At 39.7% G+C, this 12,334-nt stretch overlaps 1 long non-coding RNA gene across 1 annotated transcript in view; it reads left to right on the plus strand.

Moving 5' to 3' along the window:
* The first annotated feature begins 998 nt into the window (after positions 1-998).
* LOC125880752 (uncharacterized) overlaps positions 999-12,334 on the plus strand; it is a 36,754-nt gene continuing 25,418 nt past the window's right edge. Inside the window, exons 1-2 of the long non-coding RNA XR_007448146.1 lie at positions 999-1,097; positions 1,272-1,380. This is a non-coding gene — a long non-coding RNA (uncharacterized LOC125880752). The remainder of the gene's footprint in view (positions 1,098-1,271; positions 1,381-12,334) is intronic.

Raw genomic sequence — 12,334 nt, forward strand, 5'->3', positions numbered from 1 at the left:
TTAAAGTAGTTCTTATGGACAAAATCAATGTCCTTCTTAACTTCTTATCGACTGGAAAGCTGTAGAAGGACAAATATGGCTGTTTCTTTTTGGAATTTTAGGATGAAAGAATGCTAAATGCCTGACTCCATGACTCCATGGTTGTTTCTATCCCTAGCACTAACCCTAACCAAATGTGGGTTTTCCCTATATCTGGTTCCCGCTCGCTATGTGTGAAATAGGCCTATAGTAGTTACAGTGGAAATATCTGTTGATATGTCAGTGATGCAAGCAGTTCAAGCGTCATATGACAGAAGTAAACGATGCCCTGGTTCCCTCGTCAAAAAGCTAATGGGATTTTTCCATTGGATTTTGGACTATGGCAGAAAATAGGCTCTGTAGCAAACACACATTTATGATACTTTTGTTCAGCAAGATAATATTCACAAATGAACACTACTTTTATGATTTTTGACGCTTAAATGCAGTCGCAAGAAGTAAAAAGCTACAGGCTACAAACGAACAACACCACGGTCGGATGACTAATGTTGTCACGAGGTGGCTGTAAAGCTGTGTTCAGCATGATGACGCTCTGGAGTCTCATTTAGCTACTTGGCAACTGCCTGTATAAAGACACGTAAAAGCTTCAAAATTCACAAGTGGGTTCTACGACATATTATGTCGTAGAACAAAACATGAAAGCTAACAAAGCTAAAAACACAAGAGGAGAGATACCAGATATGGATAAAACAGTTTGGAAGACTTCACTCACAGCTGAATCCATCAAAGTTAGCAAAATGCAAACTAATTTCCGGGTAAGATGCTATTCCTGGGGCATTCTATCAACTTCACTATTACCTAGAACAGCCACTGTTGATTATCAATTATAAATTATGCCACAGTAGGCCACTCTAAGCTTACAGGAACTTGTAAACCATTTGAGGAACCTACAAGTCTGACAGCAGATACCCTCAAAGTTTACAGGGAGATGTCATATTTTGTTTCACAAAGCTAAAAACACAAGAGGAGAGATACCAGATATGGATTAAACAGTCTGGAAGACTTCACTCACAGCTGAATCCATCAAAGTTCGACAAAACTCCTTCGTCTTCTCCAAGGTAAGATGCTATGTTAGCTAGCTAGCATTAGCAAACAAAGACTGTTGATTATCAATTATAAATTATGCCTGCTTATGTTTCACTCTAAGTTAGGAACTTGTAAACCATTTGAGGCTCTGACAGCAGATATCCTTAAAGTTTAAAGGTATGTGTTGTATTTTTCGTTTTTCCAAGGCTGAAAACACAAGAGGAGAGATGTCAGATATGGATGAAACAGTTTGGAAGGCTTCACTCAGAGCTGAATCCATGAAAGAACAACAAAAACTCCTTTGTCTGCTCCAAGGTAAGATGCCAACTAACATTAGCAAGCTTAGCACGTTAGCAAACAAAGACAGTTGATTGTTTTTGTTATGTTTAACTTTAAGTTAGGTAGTTGTAAACCATTTGAGGCTGTTTGTGCTTAAACAAATAGAAAAGCCAGCTAGTTTCATTTTCTAGTAATGGGTATGGCAAGTCGTAATTAAACGTTAGCTTAAAATAAAACAATATATTCACTTTCACAGCTGTGCAAGAATATTGTTGCTTCTGTTTTTTATTTGACGTGAATTGTCAAGACGTGGGGTGCCTGACGGTTGCATATCTCCCATTGATATTGCTGATATTGCCATGTTAACATGCCTGGTTTGACAGTTTTACAGGTGTGACAACAGTAGCCATGTTTCCATCAGTCTGTTTAGATGCACATCTAGAAGTATCGCATCAGAAAATTGTGATGGAAACGCCAAAATTTGAATTAAAATCCCCTGATTCGTACAAACTAAAATACGCTCGCTTTAGCCGGGTTTTGGTTGATTCGAAAAAATGCTGATTCGCAAAACAGGGGATGGAAACAGTTACGTTCGATTTAAGTCTGACCTAGCGCACCTCTCTCCATAGTGATATCCACACTCCAGGTCGGGAAGGCGGTAACGCATTTCCAAGCTGGTTGCCAACCGCCAGAAAACGTAGAAGAAGGAGAATGCGAGACTTGTTTTGTTTCCGGTTCTGTGGAAAACTCACTCAAGTTCGTAGTTTTCACCAAAGTCCGTACATTTAATGGAAACACACAGGATTCGTATTTCTTTGAATGCACATTTCCCAATGATTCGAATCACTTTTGGATGGAAACATAGCTAGTAACTAAGAGGGGCAAGACTTAGCGAAGGGTCACCCCATAGATATCTATGGGTCACCCACAGTTCTGAACATTGTGTTTTACGCAACAATGTCAAAAAAGCCTCTGAGGGAAGTTTCAAAAATGCACAAAACATCAACTATGATGACGTAAACACCATAAAAGCTACAAAAAAGATGACCTATTATTTTAAGTTTGAATGAAGTTTGTAGGTGAAAGTATGAATGAGCACTAAGAGGTTTAAAAGAAGTTGAAAACGTCTAAAAAAGGGCAGAATATTAAGAGTTTGAACACTCCGTCCATTCATTTTAACGGTAAAAAAATTCAGATAAAGCACTGAACATTTCAAAAATCATGAATGATATAATAATTCTGAAGTCTGAATAAAGTTTCAGCTGTCTGTACACACACTAACACTTGTATTGTTGACGCGAGAGACATTTCCCTTGTATTTGTGAACGTTCAGTAAAAGGAAAGCACATACTGATGCCCATTGCTGACACCAAAAACAATGCCTTATAAACAAGGCAATAAGTCACTTACAACAAAACACAATCTCCCCAATGTCCTTCACAGTGTCAAGTTTGGCACTTACAGGTTACAGTGTTTTATTTTTTACTTTTAAAGTGTTGCAGCGTAACTGTGGTCAGTATTTCAACTTTTGAGTTCAAGCTTGAATTAAAGCTTGTGTGGTTTTAGCTTTAAGTGAGGATACAGTACTTGATGGTAACCTCTAAATATGAGACAACACATAAGGAATAAATATGTAGTATGTCTGAATTGAGGCTCGGTGTTAAGATACGATATGTGTGCATGCATAAGTAATATTTTATGTTAATATCCCCTTTTTATGAACAATATATTAGTCATTTTTACTTCAAAATATATCAAAACACAAGATATTAAGATTTCATTATTTTCTCTGTATGTGTCTATATGTGTAAACAAATTGCTGAGAATGTTCTCGACAACACCCTGTGAAACCCATAACATATAACACAACTACAAGTATGTAAACCCAAAATAAATGAATAACAAAAATACTGGCAATGGATGGATGCTGTAAAGTCGCATCACATCAATCCTGAAGTGGATCAGTGGAGGTTCAGGTGTAGCTGAGGGGCCTTTTCTGCTCTTATCTGCTGATGGAACTGGCTGTCTAGGATGGCTAGTTTCTTATCTTCCATGGCCCACTAATATCCACAGGGGACCGACACCGTTTGGCACCCTGAAATCCTTTTTCCTGCACCGGATGGGAAATCAGCCTGGGTGGATCACAGGGGGCTTGAGACATGGATGCCATATGGCCTCTTTTTTATTCTCTGTGGAGTTTGGGGCCTTTGGGGTGCCCAGCATCTAAATGTACACAAGAGATTTTGACAATATGTGCCGTGACAAAGGCATTTTGGCAGTTTATGTTGTTGTTTGTGGTTACTGGCACATCACTGAGATATATTTGCATTTTTCAGCTCTGGAGATGTGACTATCTGTAGACGCACATGCAGAAAACTGGGCTTACTGAGATTTAAATGAAACGGTATCATCACCGTATGTTCTGAGTGATTCTTGTAACCTTTTTTACATCCGGAAGTCTTTTTAGGATCAAGACAAAGAAAGACATTCATTGTTACACGGTACATACACAAAACAACCTCAGTACTATCAGGGTTGCAGCTGTCTATTGGTTACAAGGGATACTATGGTATCGGTTATTATAATGTGTTTATCTGCAGTATCGAAAAAAACAACAACAATCGTACAGAGAATCTCACTCTCTCTTTATTTAATTTATTTTCAAAAGGGTGACATTTTACTCAAGTTACTCAAGTTTTAATTATAATAAAATTATTGTTTAACCCCAAGAAACCCTTTTGTTTTCATTCTTTTAAGGGTCATTGTAACTTTTAATAATAATAATTGTGTAATGCCATATTTGCGATGCCTTGAAACTGCAGTATTTTCTGAGACGGCTATTGCAGCCCAAATTACAATAAACGATGACTGCAGTTAACAAAATAAGTTACGGAGAAATAACGTGAGAAAGAAAACACAAAATATTCCACAAATCACAATAAGAAAGAAATATGATTATAAAGTCACAAAGTAAATTAATCAAATTAAAGATTTCATCCTAAATAGCACCTCAAAACATTCCAAAAGCTGTCAAAACACTATTAGAAACAAATTATAATATCATTTAAACCAATAAAACCCAACACCATTTTAAAATATCACAACACATCAGCAGCCATCAGCTTCAACATTCATTAGAGATTAAATTTTGGTCTTAAATGTGTAAATACAGACGGAGTAAGGTTACATCTCTGAGGACTGATTGACAGGGCGTTTAAAAAAAAAAAAAAAAGAAAGCAAAGGGTGCACTACTGTATCTGGCCAGCTGAGGACATGCTTTCCTCAGACTGGGAAAGGGGAACATATAGCTTTATGTAGCTCAGCAAGAAGATTAGACTCAACTTTACTGTCATTGCACAGAGTAAGATTAGCTTCTGCTCAGATAGTGCAATAGCAAATGTCCATATACATATATATATGTAAAGCAAAACAAATGTACAGAATTAACACCAGTCCACAGTGTCAGGAACAATCCCTGTGCAATAACCCTGTAACACCAAGCATCCACTTTACCAGCAATTTATGTCATAGTTTAAATACTCAGTGTTCTTTAACATGTTAATATCATAACTGTAAGCATCACTGTATTCTGTATCCACACACCTCATGTACATAAAGCAACCTGTCACAGTAATAATTCCATTTTTATTCCAGGATCATTTGCACTCTGCTCCATTTACTACTGTTTTACTATTTGCAATTTCACTGTGCTGTCGTTTCTAATATCTGTACATATTATTCAAATGCATTTCATAGTCAGATGTTATGTTTATCTTTGTTCAGCTTTCTTGTTGTTTTAACTGTGGCCTCTTGTTGACAAGCATTTGGATTGTTAGGCCTTCTAAGGAGCAGATTTTTCAAAACTCTGGTTCCTTTGTATTTGTGTGGACATGTGAAACGGAGCATTTGGGAAACAATGGCGTCATCTCCTACCGTTTGTTTATGTTTTGTTCACACTGTTTGGTCCAATGACTACTTTACACTTAAAGTTAGTATTGCTGCACCACTTCATGGACAAATGAAGGCTTCTGCTTCACCCAGTTTTAGTTGGTCCTCATCAGTGTCCATGGTTAAAAAGTCCACCAGAAATTATAGTTTTGAATCAGACCTGGTCAAACAGGCAGATGGTGGGAATGTTTTGAGAGTGGGGTTGTTGTCAATGAGGAATAGAAGGAAAACTTGCATGTCCAGAGTGAGTGAGCTACTTCATCCTTATATCGAAGGGGAATCAATGGTGATGTGATCTTTGAAAAAGGTAACCCTATAGCCTGTGCACCTTACTACCTTCCAGTGCCATTGTGCATTTGGGGTTGTTTTTGCGTTGCATTTATGCACGGGGATATTTTGGAAAATGAAGGACTTAATATTTTTATGAAAAGGAGGGGGAAAATACCCGATTTTACAAGCGGCAACCCCTCCGTCCTCTGCAGCGTGAGCCTCGTGCCAGAATATGGTTACTTCTGGCTCCAAAAAACTAAGATGGCACCGGCTGAAATGCCAAACTCAAGGCTTCAAAGCGGGAGTCCACAAACAAATGGGTGACATCACGGTAGCTGCATCCATTATTTATACAGTCTATGTTTTTTAAAAATATGTGTACGTATAGACAGGGCATGTATGTGCATAACTGTGTATGTACTATAAGAACAAGAAACAATACAGCCTTGGATGTGTTCACACTTATTCAGCCATTAAATCTGATTCTGATTCTAAACAATAAAGAGATAGGATGCTACCAATTAACAAAGCAGGGGCGTCTCTTTCCCCCCTTTCACACTATATCTATCCTGTCAAAAAAAAAGGCAATAAGCAAAATACAAAATGTACAGTATGAAGGAATGTGACTATAACTATGTCAGTAAAGTAACTATAATAGTATAGTGTGGACAGCAACCAACGAAAAGGTTATACAGTAGAATTAGTCTTGTTATGTCATAAACAGTAAGCTCATATGTGTACATGACAGTATAGACCCTTTTACTGTTAGTAAACAGTATGACGTTCTTAGGTGGGTGGGGCTTAGCTGGAGGCAAAACTATTCTCCACAGACATTAGCTAACACTAGCTAACAAGTTCTGTTGTCTTGTTTTAGACAATGGAGGAAGATTATGTGAGTGGTGCGTTCGGAAATACTTACTCCGAGTGCTGGAGTGCACTGGGGCACAAACTGGACAATTCGACAATTCGACAATTCGACAATTCAGAGCGATGTTGGAATGCACTGTTCGGTTATCTCGGAGTGGCAGAGCGCACTCTGGGCACTCTGTCTGGTGAGAAAGAGAAGCAGAGAGCCCATGGGAGTGAATGTATGATTAACTTCACCATTCATTAATTCATGTAGAAATATAATGCTCCGTTTCTTCAACCAACAGGGCTCTCATTTTTATGTAGAGTGTCAGACTGAATTTATGAACGCGAGTTCGAGTGTTACTTGAATAAATAAACACTGACCAACAGGACCAGACTGGCCAACTCGTATGCGCTCGCTCAGTGGATAGATGATGTCACAGGAAGCTTTGTGGTTGATTACTGTGCCAATCTTACAAAGGAGGATGACACTTGAATAGTTTGTTTGTTTTGCTATCGAAGCTAACATTAGCTAATGTGCTAAAAAGTTAGCGTTACAAATTCCAGCACTCCTCTTAATACCTCCCCAGTTTCTGAGGAGGTGGACATGAAAACCCTTAATACACATAACGTTATTCATCCCCTCAACAGTAAATGCTTTTTCCCAAACCTGATACGAAGTGCTCTGCACATGTGAGCATTTTTGATGATCACCTCGTCCAGTCCTTTCGTCTTATTGCGTTTAACCATAGTTGTTGTTTTTGTTGACGGGCAGTGGTGGCTTGTATGTGATATAAGTTTTGAGCCATGACTCCTTCTATTCTGGCTCACAATAACACAACAAGACGACATTTTAAGACTCCTATGTAGCCTACAGCCCTGTGGTGGAGAGTCGTGTTTTGCCTCCAGATAACAAACTGACGTCAAAAGAGTCTATACACTGAAAGAAAGTAAGTTTAATACAGTCAGTTAGATATGGAATAAAAATGAGCACCTGATGTTAAATGTGGGTGTTTCCCTTGATAATAGATTTCAGCTCATACTTTTGGCCCTGTAAACTAATAGAAAATGCTTTTGGATATTTTCCATGCAGTTTTTGTGAAACAGTCACCACCCGGCTCATCAGTGGCTGTAGATAAGAGCTGACCCCACACTCTGAGATGACCACCTTTTCCCACGCAGGTGTACTAATCCACAGCGACCTGAACCCACCACAGCACAGTATGTGTATGACGCAGACTGAGAGACCTCCATCGAACACTCTTTATGAACTAGATTGAGGACAATTTTCCTGCTGAAAGGTGGTCTACCTGGAAGGCCGGGGCTCCCTGCCAGCTGCATGTCATTTCTATCAAATGTGGCTGGGGTCTGTCAATTAAGAAAACACAGGGCAATCTGTGGCTGCTGAAAGAGATCCCCTTGGCCTGCTCCCAGGCTGAGAGACGGCCTTTTGTTCCCAGGCATGTCTCACATACTTTCAGAGCCCAGATAAGCTCAGGCTTCATGAAGCCCTGCTTTATATTTGCCCACTGTAATGTCTCTGTGGGGTCAGGGAATATGGGGAAGCACTGTCGGAGAAAAGGTAATATCCCCCCTCCTCCCTCACACACATTATGGGGTCAGGAATAGAAGCCACAGGTTAGGTGGTCCTGAGGCCTGGCTGGGGGGCTGTTTCGCTGAATGATCCCCTCCGCCCATGTGCCCACCCTCGATTCTTTTCTACCTCTCTTATGCCATAAACTCTAAAACGAGCGGGCTCAGTTGTTTCCTGAAATCACATGAGCAGGTATACTCTATTCCTGGATCTGCCAGGGTCAGGGGAGGGAGGGAATTTATTTTAGCACCAGGCGGACCACCCACAGACAAGTAAACAGGTACATCAAGGTGGGTTGAAACATAAGTAGAGGGGGGAGGGGAGGTTTGAGGCTGGCATGTACAGGGGGATCAGAGGGGACTGGGACCTCTCCGTGACTTGGCGTCGTGGTTTATCATAAAATATGTCCTGTAAGAGAACAAGGCTAAAAAGGCAAATACCAGGCATTCTTTGTACAAGCTACTCCTACCTATGTAAGGTTTATTCCTAACTTAGACTGCAGGGAAGAAATGTATAAGATGTGTAGGAGCATTTTCAGTTAGTTTTTGCATGTTTCATATCTGTGGGGTGTGTATTTGATAAGTTTAAAGATATGTCACTTCTTATAATCACTCCTCAACAAGCTGTCAAGTGTTGTAATATTCCCGGTTGTAAATTACTTAGTTCTTAGACAGTTACTTGCATTACTTTTTAATTTTTTGCTATTGGTTATAGTGGTCTATGCTGAGATTTCTGTCATTATTGTCAGCAAATTGAAGGTGCAGATGTAAGGTTTAATGTCCTGTCTTGGTGAGGTTCCATTGAATAGGACATGAGACATATACAATATGTGAGTATGCATTGTCACAGTTTTGCTTCTGCTTATTGCTGACTGTTTTATATCTCTGGGGTTGTATACAGTATTTCATTAGATCATAGGCGTCTTTGTCGTATCACTTTGAAAAAATTCCTAGCAACTTTCAAGTTGATAAGGTATTAACAAGATATTGATTTATACATGATGGTTGATAAGCTCTTTTCTACATTCCTTTTTCTTAAATTTCAGAGAGTAGTTTCAGTTATTTGCAGTAGTTATAACCTTTGCTGTTGGTTATAGTGGCCTATGTCCTCATTGCAACTGTCATTGTCAATAAGTTGCAGATGCAAGAGTGATGTAATTAACTTCATGTTGGATGGTGTTCCATTAGATGACACATACCTTATAGAGTTGTTACTAACCTTAGGTTTCCCAAGATAAATCTAAGGGGTCACAAGATTATTAAAGCAATAACAAAGCCGTAATTTTGACACTTTTTTTGTGTGAAATACCAATAAAATATAATACTGTGTATGATAGTAAATTAAATAGGATAGGTTTTGATTTTGGACTGTTGGTCAAACAAAAAAAAGTTGTTTAATGATGTCACTTTTGGCTCGGGAAAGCTGTAATGGACCAATGTGATTTCATCCCTACTCATCATATTTTAATGCTCGGGCAGAATCCGGGGCAGCCTCTTGCGTTGCATCAGGACACAAACTTGGATGGTTAGGGTTCGGAAAAGGTTGTGGTTGACGTTGGTCAGTTGACTCACATGACAAACCACTGACGTGGCAAAGTAACTCAACATTGACTTCACACGGTCTCCTGGGCTGAAGTCCTGTGCTTGTTGGACCTGTCCACCTCCCCTCCCACCCACCTTAAGCGGCCTTTTGCAGTCTTTATACTATGCCCATTCCTCTGAGGGGCTAATAATGACACAGAGGGATTATACTGGAGTTGGTTGAAAGCCTGGTGTGTCTCGCACAGATGCTAAAGGTGGCATTGTGCTTCTGTATCTGACGCCAAGGACCACAGATTTTTGATGCCCCAGGAGTGAGACCATTTTCACTACCTTTTTTTATTTTTAACATTTAATTGACTCAACAATTAATCAATACATTTAGAAAACTATCAGCAGACGAATCTGTAATGAAAATAATCATTAGTTGCATCCCTGGTGTGGAAGCCCTAGTCTGGCCTGCACAGAGCACTATACCCACCACTGTTAGGATGAACTGGGATGCAACTGCGAGCCGGGCCTCATCACCAAAACATCAGTTTCCGACCCCTGTGGCTGAATGCAGCCAGCTTCCAAAATCATGTGGATAGCCTTCGTAGGAAAATGGACATTGTTATAAGTGCATATCAATACTCATAGTTTGGGAATTAGGTGTTCAATCATTACATGTAATGGGTGTCTACATACTTTTGTCCATATAGTTTGTTCCTTGCAGATGACTCATTGATATAGCAATAAAGTGTTGAATGTCCATTAAAATGTACATTTATTTGCATTATTTCTGATTTTCCTCCTATATGTTAATGACAGTTATACTGTAGTAGCCTTCGCAGTCGTTTCCCTCGTCATTGTCAGCAAATTGCCCATGCAGGAGTGAGGTATTTAACGTCCAGTCTGGGTGTGGTTCCATTAGATAGCTTTAAGACCATGCTGAGTGCTCTTGAAAATTAGTTTTTTGGCAACTTCCTAGGATGCACAGTCTCCCAGCAAGCCACCAAGGCTTTGTCAAGACCGTGCTGGTTTAAGCTTGCAGCTTTTCAAGCCTCCCATTATGCCTGACTCAGTCGGGCAGAAAGCAAAAGAGCCTTTTCTGCAGTCATGTGGGCATACTGGCATTATACACAGTTCAGTATTAGATATTTGTGAGTCATATAAACAGAGGGGAGGGCACTGGGGCTTCTTGAAGGGAAAAAAAAAACTTTATAATTGGGGAGTTATATAAGTGTCTAAATCCTCCTCCAGGGATTTAATTTTTCCCCCATTGTGTGTTTTGTAAAGCAGGAAGACCTCACAGCAGAGGTGACAAATCCTCTGACACAGAAATCACTGCAGTACAGTTTCAGGATTGTAAATTAAGTCTTTGTGTCTTCAGGTGAGGTGTAGTTAACAGCCCACTGTGATTCTTTATTTAAGATTGTGCAGCATTCACCTGTCACCAGCCAATTACATATGACCAGATTTAATACAAAAATCAAAACACACAAAGAAGAACTTCCTGGAGGAACTTGGAAATGATTATATTTAAATACAGTATCGTCAGTATGATGGATGGCACTGCTTCATATCTATCTATCTCACCTCTTTTCCTGAAATCGTCCCACTTCTCAGTCTCCTTTTAGACATTCAGGTCTATTTAGCCTCATGCACCCTTGTGTAGATTTGTTATGGTTCTCTTCTTCCTTCTGTAGCCTTCCCCCAATTATAAACTGTATAGATTTCCCCATGGTGAGTCCCTGTCCTCTCTTCACATCTACAGCGCGTGCATGTGTGTGTATCTGCGAGCCGGTTGTGTGTGTGTGCATGCATGTGTAGCTCCCTGTTGGCCCAGATGCTGGGGTGTGTACAGTGTGTAAATCTGGGGCTAGTCGGGTCGCTCAGGCATGACCTGGACTATGTCGGGCCTTGTCTTGTGAGCGCCTCCAGCAGTGTTCCCCTCCTCAGCTCCGACCAGCCAGCCTCACAAACAAGGATTTAGGTCATCTTTACCCCCCTGCCTGCATCACCCGTGGCTGGGAGTCACTGCCGCCGATCATCTGTGGAGTTTAAGATGTTTACCTCTGTTGTTTGCACAAAGCAGATTTAATTATCAGAGCCTGTAAACATACTGATTACACTGTTACGTATCACGTGAGTATGTGAGTATCCTGTAATCCATGATTTGGTTCTTTTAATCTTGTGAAATGTTTGCTGGCTCATGACTTTTTGGGACCTAAGCAGGATTTTATACCCTGAAAATGACAAATACGCGTAATAACTACCTTAAAAGAAGCCATGACAGTAGCTAGTTTTGTGGTAGCACCCCCAAGTCCAAAAATTTGTGATATGTTTTTATCCCAAATGTCTTTATGGCGCCCTGAAATCCCCAAAACTATATATATAAAGTGTCACTTGAATTAATATTGGTATTGTATGTTTCTGCAAACGATGGATATATTACATTTGTATGTTTCATTTTGTGGTGGATATGTTGAAAATTTAAATTCATTTATGGTTTGATTTTCAATTTTATGTTGTGACGACACTGTGGTTAATGTGTAGTTAGGTTGAGGCACAAACCCCACTTTGTTAGGGTTAGAAAGACATCATGTTCTGGCTTAAAATATCTGTTTTTTGGGGAAACAATTACAGCTGGAAACAAAGTGATGTCTTTTAAAGACAACCAACAGTCCTGGCATTGTCCTCAATAGAATAACTCCCATGTTTAGTGCCTTAAAAGCTACTGGAGACAAAGCAAGGACTCGCTAAATCGCAGTTAGTTTTGTGGTTTGTTTAACATTTTCTTCTTGTGACT

The sequence above is a fragment of the Epinephelus fuscoguttatus genome, linkage group LG20, assembly GCF_011397635.1.
Source record: "Epinephelus fuscoguttatus linkage group LG20, E.fuscoguttatus.final_Chr_v1".
Classification (NCBI taxonomy): domain Eukaryota; kingdom Metazoa; phylum Chordata; class Actinopteri; order Perciformes; family Serranidae; genus Epinephelus; species Epinephelus fuscoguttatus.